At 37.1% G+C, this 21,224-nt stretch overlaps 1 protein-coding gene across 3 annotated transcripts in view; it reads right to left on the bottom strand.

Moving 5' to 3' along the window:
- TRAPPC9 (trafficking protein particle complex subunit 9) overlaps positions 1-21,224 on the bottom strand; it is a 1,063,197-nt gene that overhangs the window by 914,383 nt on the left and 127,590 nt on the right. The window lies entirely within an intron of this gene.

Here is a 21,224-nt window from a genome sequence, read left to right as displayed (position 1 = left end):
AAGTTTCATTTGGACTAAATGATTTCTATAGCCCTGACCAGTTCTAAAATTCTATGATTCAAGATCTATAAAATTCTCTAACCTTTAACAGGTTGCTGTGTTACAGAAAAAAATCATCACAAACTAGAAATATTTCACTGTGAATGTTGTTTATATAGTATCCAAATAAAAAATAATAGAGACAAACCTCAAGTCTCTCTGTATGAAAGCAACATATGTTGAAGCATTCCTCTGAGAGTCAGAATGTACCTAATGCCTGAGCATCTTAATTTAGTGCATGGCAAAGCAACTTCAATGATTTACTATAGCAAGAGACTGTTGAGCAAACTGAATGGGTGCGAGAGCCAGTGATGTTTTGGGAAAGTGATAGGAATTTAACACACAACTTAGGATGGGTATATTCTACAAATCTGGACTCCTTTAAGAGGGGATTTTGGGGACTTTAATACATTATTCATAGGATCACAGGAACAGCAATAGAAATCACCTTAGAAAACACCCTCATATAAACATGCATGGATCTATTTACATCACTCCCTTCTCTGTTCCAAAATGATGCCATCTATCAAGTGAAGCTAAGTTCCTTTGCCTATCATTCAAGGAGTTCCACAATCCAGCACCAACCTAATTTTCAAGCCTTATCTCATACTCTCCACCTCCATTTACTTCACATTCTAGCCAAACAGGACAACAAGTACATGTCCCCATTCTTCCTGATCTCCATGTCTTTGCTTGTTTTGCTCCCTAGACCTGGAATGTTCTCTCCTATTCACTCCTATCTGCTTGTTAAGTCTTCCTTTCTATAAAAAGCCAGCTTATGTGCCTACTTCTCCATGGAGCCTTTCCTATCTAACTATTCCTGGACCAAGTACTAAAGATCAGACCTGTTATGCTGAGCGCCAGGGAAAACAGTCAGGAATACTGAGCGCTGAAAAAAAGGCAAATCTAGGCTTGATATTAAGAAAAATTGTTGAACATCGAGAGCCATCGTAAAGTGGAATAGGCTGGGGACACAGGTTTGCCATGAATGGAGTCTTCAAGAAAAGGCTGGATGATCACTTTGACAAGTTGCAAGTGGATTCTGGTTCAGTCATGGATTGGATTAGATGTCCTGTAAGCTGGAAGGGATTATTTCTTCATCATATTTCTTACAATATGTTGTCTATAATCTTCTTTTGCCCTCATCACATTCTGTTTTGTACTGACTTTTTGCATAATTCTTGTATCCCACCTACTAGTCCCTGTTATCAAGGCAGGGACTGTGGGGTTTTTTTTGCTTCATCTTTATATATTCAGCATATAGCACAGTGTTTTAAATGTATTCTTAATAAAATAGGTGCTGAATTGAACATACAATGTCAGAGCTGGAAGGGAACAAAACATATTAGATTTGGTAAAGACTTTGTAGATAACCTAGACCAAAACCGTCACATTTTCTAGAAGAGGAAAGAGAGTCTTAGAAAGGGGAAGTCACTTGTGGAGGTCATATATCCAGCTCAAGAAAATAGCCAAGTAGGGGTGGCTAGGTGGCACAGTGAATAGAGCACCAGCTCTGGAGTCAGGAGGACCTGAGTTCAAATCCAGCCTCAGACACTTAACACTTACTAGCCGTGTGACTCTGGACAAATCACTTAACCCCAAATGCCCTACTTTTCCCCCTCCAAAAAGCAAAAAAAAAAAAAAGCTGAGTTAGAATAAGAACCCAATTCACCTAACTTCCAGTCTAATTCCTTCCCAAAATCACTTAGTTTCTTCATGTCTCAGTTCCTATAATGACCATTGCAGTAGATTAAAATGAGGCTTACATGAGACTACGTATTAAAGTGTTTTGTGAAGTGCAACATAAATGTCAGCAATTATTATATTAATAAATTGAGGAGTTGGGAGCCAGCCTACCTCTAAATCTATGATCTTAATTTTTAATGGGATTTCATAACCATTACTCTTTAATTTTGTTGTGTGAAACTATGAAAGGAAACATACTGATTTTAACACCTATGTCTGCTACACCACTTAATTCTGACATGTTTAGGGTTTTAAACCAAAATGCAATAACTACATTTAAGAAAGAAGAGAAGATTACAATCTATCACCCTGATAGCATAATAAGTAAATAGTATACTTTCCTCATTTGATTATGATCTTGTCTCAGTCATCTGGAAGGGTGAGAAAATCAATATCAACATCTCTGCCTGAGCCTGGGGAAAAGCTACAGGTGAATCAGTCAACCACATTTCAGTAGTCTCTTACCATGAAGAGCAGAAACATCTCTCCCCACACAGGCACCAGGATCCAGGCTTAGATCAGAGCCTCCATGCCTTCTTATGCTGCCCATCAAGAACAGAACCCAATGTAGGACAAAACTGTTTGTTTACTAGGAAGGGTGAGACAATCTACCAACCTATGACAAGCAAACTCTCCTCCTGCCTAAAAATTCCTTCTTCTGATACTATTTCCTACTCCCTTAACCCCATCTCCTTTAGCCCTACCCCCCCCTTTGTCTGGGGGAATGGGGGGCCTTCCCCTTACATTACAGGGTACAAATTGCTCTTCATTTTGCTCACTCGTTCCATCTTCTTGCAATTATGAAAACCGGGCCCCCAGTCCTATCTTATACCCCTAGACATACTCTCTCCAGTATGAAATACACTTTCTCTCATGCCTCCAGATAAGATACACTAGACCATGAGAAAGAAAAGGTATACCCTCCAAATTCTTAGATGTCACTTATAGACCCTTTCCAAATGCCAATATCACTTACCAACCTCTGCTCCTTTGTTCTATGTCATACCACCCAGATCCTGTTTGATATTATACACCAGCCTGTCCAGGTCATCTACCACCATTCCCAAAGGAGTCCATCACCTGGCTCACAGCCTTCCTCCCTACCCTATTCTACACACATGCTAACGGTTTCAAATCCAGATCTCCTAACATCTATTAGTTGTGTGACTAAGTATCAATTTAATTATCTACATAAAAAGTATAATATACTTATTCCACAGATTTACAAAACTTGAAATGCTACAGAACTAGGGACTACAATCATCAGTCATATCACACAAACTTTAGATCAATACTTTCAATCTAACAAAATTAGACTCCCTTTCTGCACATCTTGTAGCATTAGGCATAAGCATGGCAGAGGGAAAAAGAGTTAAAAGGTGCTTACACTGTGCTGGAAAAGAACTAAAATACCAGATATGAGAAAGAATAAAGTGAATTTTCTCCCATGGAGTTCTAGAAAATAATTTTAGAGTCAAACCAAAAACTAAAATGCTCTCCCTAGAATTTTCTGTACTTTATTTGTGACTTTCAAAAGGATAATTAACTTCATTTTCCGTATCAACAAAGTCTTTAGAGTATCACTTACCAAATATGCTCTTCAGAAATTATGAAGTTTGAAGATTGTTTTGTCCATAGATGAAAGCATAACAATCATCCTTCTACCCATATGAATAGGGAACTGCAACCCAGAGAAGCAAGGGCACCGGGCTTGGGACTTGGGAAACTGGTTTTCTGGTCCTAATTCTACAGGACCCTGCTGTGTCTGAACTACCTCTGTAAATGGAGAGGCTAGGCTATTTAGAGATCCCTTCTACTGGACTATAAAATCCATGAGAACAGGGCAGACATCTAAATTTGGAGCTCTTTCAGTGTTCTAGAACAATACTCTGCATGTATTAGGGAGTAAGTTGTCCTATCTAGTGAAAGAGAACTGGATTTAGAGTCAAGCAATCTAGAACTCTAATCCTGTTCCAACACTTACTGAGTTTGTGAAACACCTCAGTTTCTTCGTGTAAGATAGTGGAAGGGTAGAAGGTGAGATGATCCCTAATATCCTCTGTAGTTTTATATTCTATAATCTAATGACATAAAGCAATACATAAATTATAAGAGTAGTAATAGTACAAGAAAAGGAGAGATCTGACACCATCCTCACCTTTACAGCTTTTATCTCCTGGCTCTATCACTTCCTACAAGTATGACCATAGGTGAGCAACAACCCTGAAGGGTCTCACTTCCTTATCTATAAAATATAGCAGATATACTATGGGAGTTGGGCAGCCAGGTGATACAGCAGATAGAGCACTGGGCTTGGAACCAGAAAGACTCATCTTCATGAGTTCAAATCCAGCATCAGATGTTTATGAACTGTGTGATCCTAGGCAAGTCACTTAACCCTGCTTGAGTCAGGTTCCTTATCTATAAAAAGAGTTGGAAAAGGAAATGGCAAACTCCTCCAACATCTCTGCCAAGAAAACCCCAAACAGAGTCACTAAGAGTCAGACACAACTGAAAATGACCAAACAACAGTAACAACAATTGGAATGATCTCTATGGCTTCTTCCAGCTCTAGATCTATGATCTAAGATCTTAACACTTTCTAATACTATTCCATACCCCAGCCCGAGGAGGCTAGCAGCCATTATTTACATACATCCTTGATGCCTTTTGTTTACACTGTTCCCTATGCCTGGAACACAAGCTCTAGCAATGTTAAATTACTAGCCATCCTTTAAAACCAACTCAGCTAGAGAAAACTAGGTGGCACAATAGATAGAGTGTCCAGTATGGAGTCATGAAGACCTGAGTTCAAATTCAGCTTTAAAAACTTGCTAGCTGTGTGATCTAAGACAGACTTAACTTGTCTTTTTCAGTTTCCTCATCTGTAAAATGGGGATAATAATGGCACCTACCTCCTAGAGTTGTTGTGAGAATCAAACGAAATACCTAATAAATAATTGTTTCCTTCTTTCTTTCTTTCCTTCCTTCTTCTAAGAAGCTTTCCCTAGTCTCCTTCATTGTTAATGATCTTTCTCTGCTGACACCCCATGCACCTCTTTACTTATATATTCCTCTATCTCATATTTGCTTATATATAAAATACCTACTGTCATTATAAGCTCCATGAGGAAAGGAAGTCTATTTTATCTAAACTGGGCATCTCCCTCAGTGTTTAGCACAGTACTCTAGATAAAGTTGGCACTTAACAATTGTTTGTGGCACAGCATTAATGAAGTAATCCAAAGCTATCCTTCACAGATAGATAAGAAAGGACTCACTGGCAGGTCAGTACCCATACATCCTGAATATAAATGATGATTCACAACTAGAGCAGCTTAGTTCATTTACCCTACGGTATGAATAGTAAACTCTTGAGGAAATCATAAAGTTGGTTTAATTCCTTAAGTGGGAATGTTGGATCATCAGGAAATACATCAGTATGCTTGAGCTCAAAAATGGAATTACCTCTCCCAGAAGGTAGTAAGCTCCCCTCTAAGGTCCTCCATCTCTAAAGATTTTCAAGAGGAAAGATGAAAAACCACAATTAGGGATTAGAAAAAAGAATTTCCAGCTCTGGGTGGGGGCTGAATGAGATTACCTCTATAATTCTATTTTTAACTGAAATGCTTCCTAATATATCAGTGAAATGTTTGTTATTTTTATAAGCATTTTTCCCCTGCTCCCTTGGTATCCTTGTCATCACAAGGGTGAGGAGAAAACCAGGTAAGTAACAGGTTGGAATTTCTGTGGTGTATGAAGGAAGGAAATGGACAAGAGTCACACAAGATGGGTAAGTATGGATGAGTTGTGATGTGTACTTTTGAAAGAAATGCCTACCATAGTGAGACCTACAGATTCACTAGAATTTTGAAGTAAGAGAAATACTTTTTTTTCCGGAATCACAAAAGAAATGCCTAAGCACAACTTGGACATTATAAACATAAAAGATACTTTTAAAATGCTTGTTGTATGTTTTATTGTTCAGAAAAACTACAGCAGGAAATTATTTTTTTATCAGCACTCTTCTTACTATGAATAAAAAGTATACTTAAACATGCCAAAACCAACAATGATAATTCAATTTTTCTACATTTCTTTGTTATGTTTATTTTTTTTAATTAAATTCATTGTAATGATATTAGGTAAGCCCTTAAATTAAGTGCAAAACTTGAAAAATCTGTATAACACAACACAGTGTAGACCTATAAAAAAAATTTAAGAACAATAATATAAACAGATGTCACCACACTGAATTCAGCCTACAAATTAATGTGTTGAAAAGGAATCAAAACAGAGGTCTCGAGAAAGAAATCAAAACCATGAACAGGATGAAATATAAATCACTCCCATCATCCCCTCTGCTACAGGAGTTATCGCAAACATGCATTCAGTGAGTCTACAGAAGATAAGCCTACATCCTAGCACTACTGAATTTTAAAAATTATTTCATCCATATGCATAATAATAGTTCACTGTACATAAAAGAATAACAGAAGAGCAACTTGTCTTAGGATTTGTTTCTGTGTGGACTTCATCAGAAAAAAAAAGATAAGAACAAGATTAATAATCTATCACTGGTCATCAGGCTTGAATCTGGGGGACCCACTGAACTAATGAAGAAAATACCTATAAATACTTTGATCTTCTTCTGGCCAAATACATCAAGCATAAAACTATCATAGGAAAGGCTAAGGCTGATTATGTTAAGAGACTATTATCCTGAAATCAAAGTTAAATGAGAACACGTTTAAAGCAATTAACACCTACAAAATACCAGCCTAAATGTATACATTCAGAACTATAAAATGAACACAACAAATTTGGAAAGTATGATAACAAAAACCCATTCAGTTTCAATGAAAAACAAGACCCTTGACCCTAAGGCAGCTAAAGAAAGATTAACACATTCGTGCCAGAAAAGTGGGAAAATCAGTAGACATTCTTGGTTTGTGCACACACAAGTTTAAACCTTCAGAAATTCTTCTGAAATATGCAGACATCACTTCACCATACAAGAGCAAAAGCAAATAACAGGTACATTGGGTTTTCTGCATTGCAACTAAATGTGACTTATCTATAGGTGAACCCTATCAAATTATTAAGATTCAAGAACAGAATCAAAAAGTCCTACAGGGGTTAAATCTTCATGAGCTCCACCAATAACAACATTTTAACAAAAACATACCAAACAAATGACTGAGTTGTACAGATTTATTTGTGGAAATGGTATGATGCCAACTCAGGATCAGGAGACTGTCATCAGAAATTACAGAAAGGTCATCCTTAAGGAATTCAGACTTGAGCATCAATGTGGACTGTGCAAAGAATTGGTAAGACTGTAGAACACACCATTGCAACTTGTAAAAATTTAGCAACTCCCAAATAACTAATAAAACATAATCTGGAAGTTAGAATTGTTCATCAGAAGCTCACTATCTTTCATGGCGAAACAGACAACAAATATCCATATACAAACACTGACCTCAAAATATCATGGAGAATTCAATCAATAAACTTTACTGGAATCATACCATTATCACAGATCAAATTGTTGCCACAGTCCCCTAAGCATAACACTGACACATGAAAACTTAAGAACAACAATTTAATAGCCATAACCATACCAAATATTCATAATCTCCAGTATACATGGAATGGAAAGCTTTCAAAATATAAATATCTAGTAGAAGAGATCAAAATTATATGGGAATAGGATTAGGGATATTGTCATAGCTACAGCCCTTTCTGTTACTAGTATTGTGCCAAGGATGCCTTCAATGAACCCACAAAGGATAAGACTGTATTCTAATATTATATTTAACTACAAAAAGTAAATATTTAATCCACTTATGCTATAGTCTATCTGGAGTGTGTGTCTATACTGCCTACTAGATGAAGCATTTGCTATCAGCTGTGCAGCTCTGCTTCAAAGTAACACGGTTGATGGAGGATAAGAGTGGGAGAAGAGAAAGAAACCCTCTCTTCTTCCCCAAAAACAACTTATCAAGGGCCCAGATCTTTCTCCACTTCTGGTGACTTGGCATCTTCTCTCATTCAGGAACTGTTGAACATCATCCAGAACTTAGCTATTTAAAGCCCCCAGGGAGAATGACTAATTTGTCTGCTTAAATAATCAAGTTATTCCCTTCTTGACTCAGGGAGATATTCATACTTCATTCATAAAGGGATCACAGGGTATCACACCTTGTGAATACATTAAAACCTCATCCTGTATTCTATATCAACTTAGCTTGGGAATTGGGGAAGGGGTAGTAATAGTCACATCTTCCTTGTACTCTGCACAGAGGCCACCACCACCCCCCCCCTCCCCCTCCCCCCCCCCCCCCGGCCACCCCCGTTAAATATTTGCTGCTCCAAACAAATCCACCACAGTGGGGTTTTTAGGTAGGTTTGTGGCTTTGTTTGGTTTTGGTTTTTTGTGGAGTTTTTTTTCTGTTTTTTCAGCAAAGTCCAGGGAGCACTGTACACAATTTGGAAACATATTCTTCCACAAGGATACAGGTCTGCTGTGGCTGGGTGGGTCTGGGCATTACGATAATGTCCAAATTAATTATTATAAAACTTCAATAAGAAAACATCATTTATAAAATTTTCATAAATTAATGCTTCTGTAGTGTTTGCAAAGCCTTCTCCAAACCAAAGATAATTTTGTAAAGAAAAAGGAAAAGAAAATCAGCTTCCCATATCAGAAGGAAAGCTTAGTCCTGTAGTGGATGAAAGATAAAATGACTGAGGAAAACAAAGGATCAATCTTCTGAATACACTGATGTATTAAGCAATGCATGCCAATTGGCCCACAAACTGGAACCAGATGTCCTAAGCTAAGGCCTGGACTTCAAATACAGGGGGAAAAAGACTTATCCATTTAAAAAAATTAACCAAATAAGGTCAATTAAAAGGAAACAATACAACATTGGGTACTTCTAATCGAATGAAACATTAAGGACTTCCCAAGTTGGGAGGAGAATGAACAGGTGCAATTACCTGGATTCAGAAAAAGAGGTATCCCACTCCCCTCAAGTGTCTGTAAACAATCAAAAAAACATTGAGACAATAACTGATCTGATCAGTATAGGCAGTTTTCTGAGAAGGTTGCTTGAGATGTACAACTGTGAGAAAACTCCTTGCTTTAGTCTTTGGATCTGACTGAGTTTCTGATCAGAATAACCTAGGTCCTTAGTTAAGAGTCCCTAAGCAGCAAGCAGAGGTAGTCCAGTTTCTAAACTACACAGGGCTAGGTTCAAACAATGCAATAAGGTTTTCTCCCAATTCCAATAATTGAATAAAACACTTCTCACAAGACAGAATTTGAATTAGACCCATAATTGAATAGAAATGGAACCGAGTTAGCTCCAGAATTGAGTCACAAAATAGTCAGTGTGGTTCACTCAATTCCCACAATTAACCATTGCTATCATAATCCTCTTAATTCCTTCAATTTCCTCAATTCATAAAGAACTACCAGAACAAATGAGGCTTTCTCTACAGGGATTAGGAACCTAAACCACTTTGTCTTGGTGCAGGTATAACAACACAGACCACTGGCAGGAGGGTGGGGTGGGTATTTTCCCACTCTTCCTCTCCCACTGAGGAGACACCTCTGTCCTGGGCTCAAGTAAAACCCAATGGCTACAACAAACCAACCTTGGACCCAGGGACTACAGCACTTACCCTCACATTACTCCCACAAAGGTACCTATCCTCTCTGTTTAACTATGGGGGGAGTATGTTAAAATTCCTCTGGGTCCCTGAAACACATAAGACATTCAAATTTTCTCCAAGGATCCCTACAACATATAGAAAATCCAACTAAAAGTTGGAACTCACCCCTCATTAGGGCAAGCAGGATAACTTTTTGTTTAAAAGGAAAATAAACCCAAGAGAAATTAGAAGGGAAAGAAAAATAGACAGACAGATAATGTCGTGTAAGTATACACACATACATACTATCCCAAAAGTTTTTAGGGACATTTTAAGCTGAAAGCGATGACAGAGAAGACGTACAAGAGAGAATAAGAGGAAGTGGAAACATTAGAGGGAGGGAGAGAGGAAGAGAAAGGAAGGAAGAGACAGAGAGAGACTGACAGAAACAGAATGAGAGAAAAGGAGAAAAAGAGGGAGAGAGGGGAAAAGGGACAGACAGACAGACAAAGACAAGGCAGAGATAGGGTCAGAGACTAAACAGACCTTGCAATCGTGACACCTAGGTTCTAATCTTGGCTGTGCTTTTTATTTTTACTGCCTTAGCCTGGACAAGTCACTAAATTTCTCTGAAATCATTAAAATGAAGATCACAATTGCAGACCCACCTACCTTGTAGGGTTCTTTAGATGATCAATGAAATAAGACAGGTCAAGATATATCCCAGTGTGCACACACAGGCCCTACTCTCGCTGCACTGCCAGATCTGCCTGATCACATAGCAGTGTTTGGCATTGTCTAATTGTCTAAATTGTCTCCAGCTGCATAAAAAGTATATTTTTTAATGTTCTTTTGACATAAAGGAATTCCTATAAATTAACTCATGATAAAATCTATAAGCTGCAAATAATATGGCAACAGTGTATTTTGCTATGCCTAGGTGAAGTACATAGGATACAGGCTGACAGAAATCACAAGAATTTGGATACTGTAGTCCAACCTTCCTCATTTTATAGAAGAGGAAACTAAGGCCTAAGGTTAGATGGTTTCCTTCTACAACCATTAATATTAAACACCTAAAAGAAAGAGCATTGTATTACATGCTGGGGAGGACACAAAGTTTAGATAAAATATAGCTTCCCTTCCTCACCACTCCTGGAGATTACAGGCAGCAGAAGGGCAAGGCACAAATAATTCTCACAAAGTATATCAGAGGGTTGTAAAATGAAGTATGTGATGAGGTGGGGAAAGGTGGAGTGTCATTTTAAATGAAGCGAAGAAGGGAAAGGGTTTAAAAGGATGAGGGGAGGTTCAATAAGCAAAGAGAAAAAAGGTGGATATTTCAGAAAAAGGTAACAACATTCATTAATGTCACAAAACTAGGAGATTGTAAAACTGGGACTCCAACGCAGATCTTCAGACCTTAAACCCAGTGCTCTTTCTATTACTATGCCACCCTGCATCTCACAAGCCCGCAGTGCCCATCACAATGCCACTTTTGTTACAACATCCTCAGGAGGTAGGGAATGCAGTTTATTAAAACCCTGAACCCTGGTTTTCCAGTTCTGAATCCAGGGCTCCTCCTATCACATAACATCAAATGTGTCCCACAAGAAAAGAATCAGCTTATGGTCAGCAGCACCATGATGGCTGCTGCCTGGCCTGCTGAGAAACAAAATCTCTGAGCAGCCCACCTTGGTGTGTGGTGAAGAGGAATCTTTTAGCAAAGGCTCTGGGCCAACAGAGAATCCAAGAGTCAGGACACATGCCACACCAACTTTGTAAACAGTAACTGGCACCAGAAACCAGGGAGGATGAAGGTAAGGGACAGAATATACACCAGAACATATTGTTGGTTGTGCATTTGACTGACAGAAATCACTGCCAATACCTTCATCTTTAAATAGGAAGGACAGTGATATGTATGAGTCATTTTTAAAACTTGTTCAGATTTCTGATAAGTTAATTGAACCATCCATCTCCTATGCCAGATGACAAGAACCATTGAGGGGCTTTCTCCAGAGTATATTACTGAGGAGTTTAATTATAGTTTTTATAGGTCAGACTATAAATTAGTATGGCAGGAATAACTGGAAGGAAGAGAATTATCTACTAGCATATCACTCAAGTATTCAGGGTGGCAGAAAGGGGGGGGGGACAAGAGGAGTACTACATCTTTATTTCATCATTTGTACAAACTGACCATGGAAAATTATCAGAGGATCCTGAAATTTTAAAATTGACATTTTCTCATAAAAAAGCATACTCTATGTACAGGTAGCTAGTACTGGTCACAGTAAAACAGACAGGTCACTTCTAAATTGGGTCACTCTCAACTGTCCATTTTTATGTCCTTCCAGAATTACATAATCTTAGCAGAGGTCATTCTCAACGATTAACTGAAGGGTGAGACATAACAGCAAATGATCATTCAGTCCAAAAGTAGATATATCCAGTGGCAGGGTACTCACTATCCCAAGGTAGCCCTTTTTTTGGACAGCTTTTATTATTGGAAAATTCTATATAATAAGTCAGATTTCTGTCATCTTATAACTTAGATACTAGTTCTGCCTCCAAAGAACTGAAGGCATCTCTCATGTTCCTTTTAAGTTTTCTCTTCTCAAGGATAAATCTCCACTTTTCTTTCAACCATTTCCTTTGAGGATAGTTTGGCCTCTGTCACCTGAATATTCTTCACAATGTCATTATAGCTCACAGAACTAAATACAAGACTTCATATGGGATGTGGCCAGAATGGTGCATGGTATAGCCCTTTATTATTAATGAGCACTGCATGCATTAAAGCCCCAGATCTTTTTCACATGACCCATCATTTAATCACATCTTACCTACCCTGTACTTGGATTATTGACTTTCTGAACTCATGTAAAGGCCAGTTCATTTATCCCTACTAAATTTCATCTTCCTCAACTAAAATCCTTCTTCCCCTTTGGCTCATCAAACATCAAGATGATCTAAGTTTTCAAAGGCTATGCCAGAATGGGAAAGTTCAGGCCAATCCTACCAAATCAGAAAGGCTTCAAATCTAGGCCTACCAAATATGGGGAGATGGTTGGGGTACAGTACCTAGGTACTTAGGTGCATACCCTAAGGTAAAGATTCTTCCCTATCACATTCTTTGCATTCTTTGTCCATTCTGGAATTCTTTTACTATTACTTTTACTGGAGTTTACAGGGTGAGAGGAAAATATGGAGCCATATCTACCACTTTATCTAAAAATGCAAGGTCCATATATACTTTTAAGAACACAGACTGGATAGAAGGTAGGTCAGAATTAGCTTCTATCTACACCCCAGTTAAAGGCAGGATTTACAAACTGATCCACAAGAAGACAGAATTGTTTATTTAACATTCAAGTTACAAAACAAAACAAAATGATCATTTTAATCTAATTTAAATATTTATTAAGTATCTTTTATGTGCAAGACACTATAGCAGATACAAAGTTAAACGAGATAGTGGTTTTGCATACCTATAATGCTTTATATCCTCATATGGAATCCCTAGCTTTCTTCTAAACTCAACTTAGGCAACACCTACTACAACAGAGATTCTTAACCTGTAGTTCATTTTATAAAATATTGATCACTGTATTTAAATATAATTTATTTCTTTTAAAGTATATTTATTTTTTTTGCCTTTTTTTTTTTGGAGGGCAATTGGGGTACTGCTAGTTTTTGTGTTAAGTGTCCGAGGCTGAATTTGAAATCAGGGCCTCCTGACTCCAGGGCCGGTGCTCTATTTACTGCACCACCTAGCCGCTCCAAGTATATTTATTTTTAAATTGCTTTGAAAGGCTATAAAATTATAGTCATTTACAGCTGGACCTATATGGAATTTTACAGGTCACCTAATCCAATTTCCTCTTTTAATGGATGAGAAATCAGAGGCCAAGAAAAGGGAAGTGACTTGCATGAGGTCATCCCAAACCTGTTTTCTGTACCTAAAAGAAGGCCCAAGGAATACACTGGGAGGAAAGGATATCTATTTACTATAAAAGAATTCTTAAATTCCCCTTAATAAGTAACAACACTTAAATGGCAAAATCAAGATTTGAACCCAAATTTCTCAACTCCAAATTTTTTTCATAACATCATGTTAGTCTCTTGTCCTCAATATTACAATGTAGCAGATTTAGAGACTTGATGATTAAATGTTGAGTCAGATTAATCTTTAATTAAATTTGACAAGAAACCATTTCTATCTGCACATATACCCAGGGTGCCAAATTAGTCAATTATCAACTTCAATAACTCAAATTAAATGAAAAAAAAAGCTAACTCTATACCCTAACAGAAGCCTTGTTATAACACAGACTTTGTTATAGGACAAGCTTACATCTTCAGCAACAAATACTCCAGGGCAGATGATAGAAATACTAAATCCCTTTGACAAGAGTTTACTGACATGTCAACAATGCTCTTAATATAAAACCACAGATCAATCAGGTTTATAATTTAAATTCTATTCTAAGGTAAGAGGATCATAGCAAAGTTCTAATGTATATAAGTTAAAGTTTTTAAAAAGTATATAGTTTGAATGTAGCTAATACATTTACCAATGTAAATGGAAACAATCATCTATACTATTATGAGATAAGACTACTAGTTGGTCTCAGTGTTTTTTCATGTGATCTCATCATAGTATGAATTAAAAAGTAGACATTCAAAATGACATCATTATATCTAACGTTCAAGGAAGCTAAGAGGACTTCCATCTGTTACAGGAGAATGCATATATTACTGTAGTTTAAAAAAAAAACCTGTTAATGTGAATTTGAAACAGTCCTGAACTTTTTGTGGCCCAGTCCCTCTGCTTAAAATCTTGCCTTCATTCTCAGTGGCCACTGGTTACCTGCCCTTATGAAATTGAGGAGGAAAGAGAAAGGTATCATCAGCATCCAAAGTATTCATTCAGTCATTATGAATGATCATGCTAATTAGCATGCTGGCATCATGCCAGATGTATCTGCTAATAGTTAAAGGAATAACAACCAAAGCAGCAGTCACTGCTTTTAGGTACCCATGAGATCTCAGCACATTAAACCAGACCATTAAGAAAGTGTCAGTGAAGCAATTTCTAACTTTCACTCAGAAATTCAGTGTCAAGTGTTAATTTATATCTGGTGCCCTGTTCAATCTGATTAATTAATCCTTCATTTACCTCAACACCTAAATCAATAAAGATATGTTCCTAAAATGGGTTGTTGTTGTTTTTTTAATAATCTAATAGAACTGGTAACTTCTGCCATTAACCTATATGACACACTGAAGATCAAGTGGAAAACACTAAAGCTTTGGCTGGAAAGTGAGCATCAATCACTAAACAACTTACTCATCAAAGTCAAGAAAATCAAAAGAAAACAAGCAACAAATGTCACAGTTATTTTCCTTTTTACCTCAACTATTCTACCTACAATAACAAAATACACATCTTAAAGTAGGCAGAAAGGATAATGAATGGAGCCTAAGGCAGGCCAAGAAATCTCTAAGTCGAAATAATTTTTATGTCAATAAAGAACATATAGTCTATTTTACTACCAATGGAATCTCCACTCTCATGACATTTTTTTCTCAAATAACCAAAAGAGTACACTTTGGAAAGGTGTAAATCTGTAGCTTTTATGGAAAAAAAAATCCACCAACTTAAAATTAATAAGTTGGACCTGAAATCTGGGTCTTCAATATTCTTCCTGCCCTTAATATCAGAAAGATCAAAGTTCGAAGGAAAAAATGTAAAACTTCCCTTCTACTGCTATTTATTGCAACTGAAGGCAAAAAGCATTTGTGTGAGGCATTGCTAAAAAAACATGCTTGAACTCATGTTTGTATACAGAAAATTAAAAATCCATTCATTTGCATTATGTTTATACTTCTGTCAACTGTAATCATTCCCTTATTTCAACTGAGACTTCTTTCCATTTCTCATCTGATAAAAATTTATAACAATGTCAATAAAACAAGCCAGGAAGCATTTTATTAAGTATCTCTTATGCACCAATCACTGTGCTAGTAACTTGGGATAAATGGAAATCAAATTGTCCTAGCCCTCAGGAGTTCACATTCTACTAGAAAAGACAACAAGGACATATGTAAATATATACAATATATTCAATAAACACAGAGGGGACAACAGCAGCTAGGGTACACAGCAAAGGTTTCACAGAGAACAGGTGGGGTTTTTGTTTGTTTGTTTTTTGCTTTTTGGAGGGGGGAAGGCAGGGCAATAGGGATTAAGTGACTTGCCCAAGGTCACAAGGCTAGTAAGTGTAAAGTGTCTGAAGCCAGATTTAAACTCAGGTCCTCCTGACTCCAGGGCCAGTGCTCTATTCACTGCACCACCTAGATGCCCCAACAGGTGTTTTTTTTTTTAACACCTTTTTGTTTCGTTTTATTTTTTTCATCATGGACCCCTTTGGCATCTGGTGAAGTCCAAAGAACTCTTCTTAGAATTATGTCTCTAAATACATAGAATATATAGGATTACGAGGAAAATAAATCATACAGGAATACAGTTATCGAAATATTTTATAAACCAAAGGTTAAGAACCCCTGATGTAGAAGGTGGTGTTTGAGTTGAGCTTTGAAGAAAATTAGGAATTCTAAGCAGTATAAGAGAAGACAAAAAGCATTCTGGGTCTGCAAAGGCACAAAGATAGGATATAGATCATCATGTGTGAGTAACAAAGGCCAGCCAATTTGATTATGCCTTAAAGTGTGAAGGAGAATAACATAAAATAAAGACAGAGAGGAAGGTGGGTTCCAGGTGGTGAAGGGTTTACATGCCAGTCTGTATTTGATCCTAGAAGTAAATTCACCCCTGGAATTTATTAAGCAGGGCATTAACCAGAATCCTCATGTTCTACCTGTCAGTAGATAGAGAGCTAAACCAAATGGTCCAAGGCAAGAAAATTGGAGATCAGTTATATAGGTGACTAGGTGGTACCACTAAAAAAAGTGATGGGGAAAAAAGGAAAAGATTTGAGGGAAATACCATAAGCTCATTTTGGGACACATTGGGTTTGAGGTCACAGGAGAAAACAGGTGGCAATGGATTGTAAATTTAACTTGCAGACATAAAGTGAGGAAAAAAGGTCCATTTCCATCTACCCATGGTTCCATACAATCTATTTCTGGGCATTTTTACATCAGGATTGTCAAGAAAGCAGGAAAAAAAGTAGAGAATACAAGAATGGTACAAAAAGGAGGTAGATGTATCATAGACTATTAGACTTTAGTTATCTTAGAATATGTGCTACAAGTTTATAAAATACTCCTTTTTTTAAACCTTGTGCATCCTAGATAACACAAAAATGAGTACTTGGTGAAAACCATCATCACATCCCTCTACCATGCTCCTCCTCTGGCAAAGACACATACAGATGCTGGAAGATCCTACTAAATGAGAAGATCAAAGGAATACCATGCTAGATAGGTCTACCTGGATGGCCCACTGGCATCTCGGAATCAACATGCACAAAACAAAACTCTTATTTTTTCTTTTAATGCACAGGCACACTACTTTGTTTTATCTTCAAAACAATCCTGTGAGGTGAATACATCAATATATCAAAGATCTATAATTTTGGTCAGTCTGGGTATTTCCTTCCACTGATGCAGACTGCAATCTCTCAATAGTTTAGTAGATGGTCCTTGAGAACTGCTGTGGTAGAAAAATTCATCACCTTGCAATGGGTGTGATGATGAGCCTCTCCAATGGAGCCAGGATGGTTCTTGGAACGACTGATAGACCATCAAGAACTTGGACTAAGTTGGTATAGACTCTGAGAAATCAAAATGACATCCATATCATGAGAAGATATAAGAATAGGACTTTTTAATAGTGAGGTAAAAAGGAAAGATAATATTAACCCCATTTAAAAAGAGAAAATAAAGGCTTAGAAAGAATAAAGGACTTTCCAAAAATAAGACAACAACAACAAAAAGAATAAAGGACTTTCCCAAGATCTGCTAGCTATAAGGAACTCAAACTAGGGCTTCTAGTTTCAAATGGTCTTTAATCACTACATTTTTACACATGGTGAAAGAACTAGAAATTCTCTCCAATCCTTCCACCTAATCACTGCTTAAATTCTAATACTGGAGCAATTGAAAATGTTAATTATAAAGTCATGTGTATAATATCATAAGGCATAACTGTAAAATACTTGTCTAGATTCAGACAACTTGGTTCAAGGTCCAACTCTACTTCTCACCAGCTGTGTAATAAGGAAATTATTTGTACACAGGTGAGAGAATACAAAACAGACTTAACTTATCAGACTCAATTCTTTCATCTACAAAATGGAAATAGTAACACTTGCACTATCAACCTCACAGTGTTGTTGTACAGAAAGCATTTTATCAACCTAAAATACTATGGAAATATGAGGTTACTATAGAATAAAAGTAATTCTAAATAATAAGACCACAATACAAAAATAACAATAGTCCAATTTCCTAAATGAAGAAAATGTATAAAGCCTATGAAGGATTAAACCACTCTGTCCAAAGTCAAGCTAGTTATTGTCAGGCTGGTGAGAAAAGAACTTTCTATACCTTCTGACTTCTGTCCTTTTCCAAAGAGATTCCAATAAAACCAACTACCATTAACCTTTAAGGACATTCCCATTGGTTCAACATTATTAAATGGTCCAAGTTCTTCTACTTTCAACCTAAGTACCTCTGAATCACTAATTAATATGACCTCACAGAGTCAACACAATGCTTTAACATTTCACATGAAAACAGATCTGACCTCTCTTCAACATAGACAAAAGAGAGTACTATGATTCTGGTTAATCTCTCTTCCCAAATGCAGAAATGAGGATGCACTATGGAAAAAGATATGCTTTATTATTATGCCATATGAAATCCACCTCCTTAGAGGGAAAAATTAGTTAAATAAGAAGAAGAAATGGTAAAGGAAAACATACTAGAGTTGAAGAAGCCCTGAGTTCAAAATGTAGCACTGCCACTGACTATCTGAATGGCCTTGGGCAAGTCATTTAACTTCCACGGGTCTTAATTTACTATTCTGTAAAGTAAGTGGTTAGCCTAGATCACCTCTCAAGTTCCTTCCAGCTCTAAATCTATAAACCTATATTCTAGAGGAGTATGATAAATCCTTATATACTAATGAACAGTAAGGTCACCAAATTTGATGACAAGTAAGGTCCCTTCCAACTCTGAAATTTTTTAAGAGGTTGTATTGAGAGAAACTGGGGTAATTAGAACATCGGTCTTGGAGAGAGAAGGGAAAGAAAGAAGGGGAGGTGGTTAGAAGAGAAAGAAAGCTACATTCAAGCCTGGTTTTAGCATTTATTAGCTTGTGAGATCTTAGGAAGTCACAACCTCTCCAATTCTCTGAAACATGGATAACAATACCTATCCTGTATATAATGTATATATAAACTCTATAACCATAAAAGACTAGAGAATGTAAGTTGTACTTATTAATTCCAGGATTCTCTGCTTTTAATAATATTTATTCCACATACATAATAAAAAAGGAAGAAAGGTGAGAGGAAAGGAAAAGACAAAGAGAAGGGAATAGAGATAGAGAAGAAAGAAGGGAGAAAAAGAAAAGCTGAGAGGAAAGGAAGAAAGAAAAGTAGAAAAAAAAATCATCATTTTGGAAGCATCTTTCTTTTCCCATAAACTGCCTGATTGAAAAATCTAATTTAATCAAGTCTAAGTAAGAACCGAGATGATGAAGCTCTTCAAACTTAAAAAAAAATTATGTGACTATAATGGAAAGAAATCTTACTAGGACAGCTTAATTCAAATTCAGATTTAGAATTTATTTATTTTCCCCTCCAGTACTTCTGGGAGATATCACGAAAACATGTTTTCAAGACCTAGGTGTGAAAAGAGCACCACACTAGGCACTGCACAGAGATAACACCAAGGAGCCAAGTGCGAATTCCTAAAAACTCCCATAAGGAAAGAAAGTGATTTGGGAAATACAGAAGGATCCACAGATGGCCACAGCTAAATAAAGAACCGGTTTTTCTCTTAGCACTCACTAAAGGAAACACTGGAATTGGGATTAGCAACTAAAAGGGACCTTAGAGGCAACAAAGTTCTGATGTTTTACAGATGAAGGAACTGAGCTTGCAGTCACATGACTGGTAAATATCTGAGGCAGAACATGAATTTCTATCCAATGGGTCACCTAGCTGCCTTACTACAAAGTATTCTAGTTAAACCATGTGCCAACTCTGAATGAAGTATCTATAAAATTAACTAATATTTTATCTGTAATATTAAATAAGCATGAAAAGATAAAACAGATCAAAGAAAGCTACCACACTGATTCAGGTCAATAATCAGATATTTTCTTTCTGCAAGTAACTAATCATTATTCATGGATAAATTAAGATGATTAAAACTACAGGGATCCCCTACTTGGAAGAACTAAAGAAGAGCAGCAAAAGACAGCAATAATAAACTCCAAGAGAAGCTACTGTAGGAGACAGTGTCAACAGCCTCTTGGGGGAAAAAAGACCCCAAATATTCATGATTGTGGGTGTCTAGGAATTTACCCAGAGATTATAAGCAGATGACAGTTGGTCAATAATGATGATGATGATGATGATGATGATGATAGCACTTACCATGTACCAGGAACTGTGCAAAGTACTTTACAAATATTATACAATCATATCTCATTTGATCCTCACAACAACCCTGAAAGGTTGGTGCTCTTGTTATCATTCCAATTTTCAAATGAGGAAACTGAGGTAAATAGAAGTTAAATGACTTGCCCAGGGTCACACAATTAGTGCTTAAGGCTGAATTTGAACTCAGGTCTTCTTAATTCCAGGCCCAGCACTCCACCCATTACACTACCTTGCTGTGTAATTTGGTGTCTATTTGTTAAGAAATTGTTGGGGGGAGGGGGGTGTAATGGTAATGGAAATTTGAAGATCTTCTCTGCCCCTTAATAAGCCTAAGGGAATTTGAAGACCTTCCCTGATTTGAAGATATACTCTGCCCTAATAGGCTGAATGTAATCACATGGAGCCTATGGTGGGAGGAGTTTGCTGAAGGGTGGAGCAGAGAGCCCACAGGAATGTAGGACTGAGAGTAGCTAGACTGGAGGGAGGAGAGGACACATCAGAGGGAGACAAGTTAGGCTTGTGAATAAAAGTTGGTTTGTGGGAAGGCTAAAGGATGCTGTGGCTCTCTGTGCTGTTATGGCTTATTAGCTTCTTTGCTACTATGATGTAATCAGCTTACTGGTTTGGGGATTTGGTTTTCTGGTGTCAGAATAAATGTTTTGCTTCTGTCTTCTAAGTGGAGAATCTGTTACATTTTGTGATTGAACCATATGCAGGCATATTTAAAGTGACCATTGGCACTGTGAATCAATATTGGTGCTATGGGGGCTAGAGGTGTCTATTTTGTTTTCCTCAGTCATTCAATAAAAATTTTGTTCTTTAATTTTATAAATGAGACCCTTGAAAAGGAAAGGAGAGAAGCTGTATCAGAATACAGAATGGTGTCAGGTAGTGATTTTCTGAGATTTTCTAAGTGGAGGTTACAGAGAAGCTAAAAATCCTCAAATATATAACATACCTTTAGTGTTGTGACAGTCAAAGGCAGAAGGGCTATTATAATGACTTTGATGCAGATGATTCCCAAATCCAGATCTCATACCTCAATCCCCACCCCACATCTCCACCAAAGTCCAGACACACATTTTCAACTGTCTGCTGGATATCTTCATGTAAATGTCCCAAGAGCAC

The sequence above is a fragment of the Petaurus breviceps genome, unplaced genomic scaffold, assembly GCF_028583685.1.
Source record: "Petaurus breviceps papuanus isolate PSGF00001 unplaced genomic scaffold, PetGlider_PUasm1.0 98, whole genome shotgun sequence".
In the NCBI taxonomy this organism is placed as follows: Eukaryota; Metazoa; Chordata; class Mammalia; order Diprotodontia; family Petauridae; genus Petaurus; species Petaurus breviceps.
Note: the sequence above shows the minus strand (reverse complement) of the source record. Positions and strands in the feature narration are given on the sequence as shown.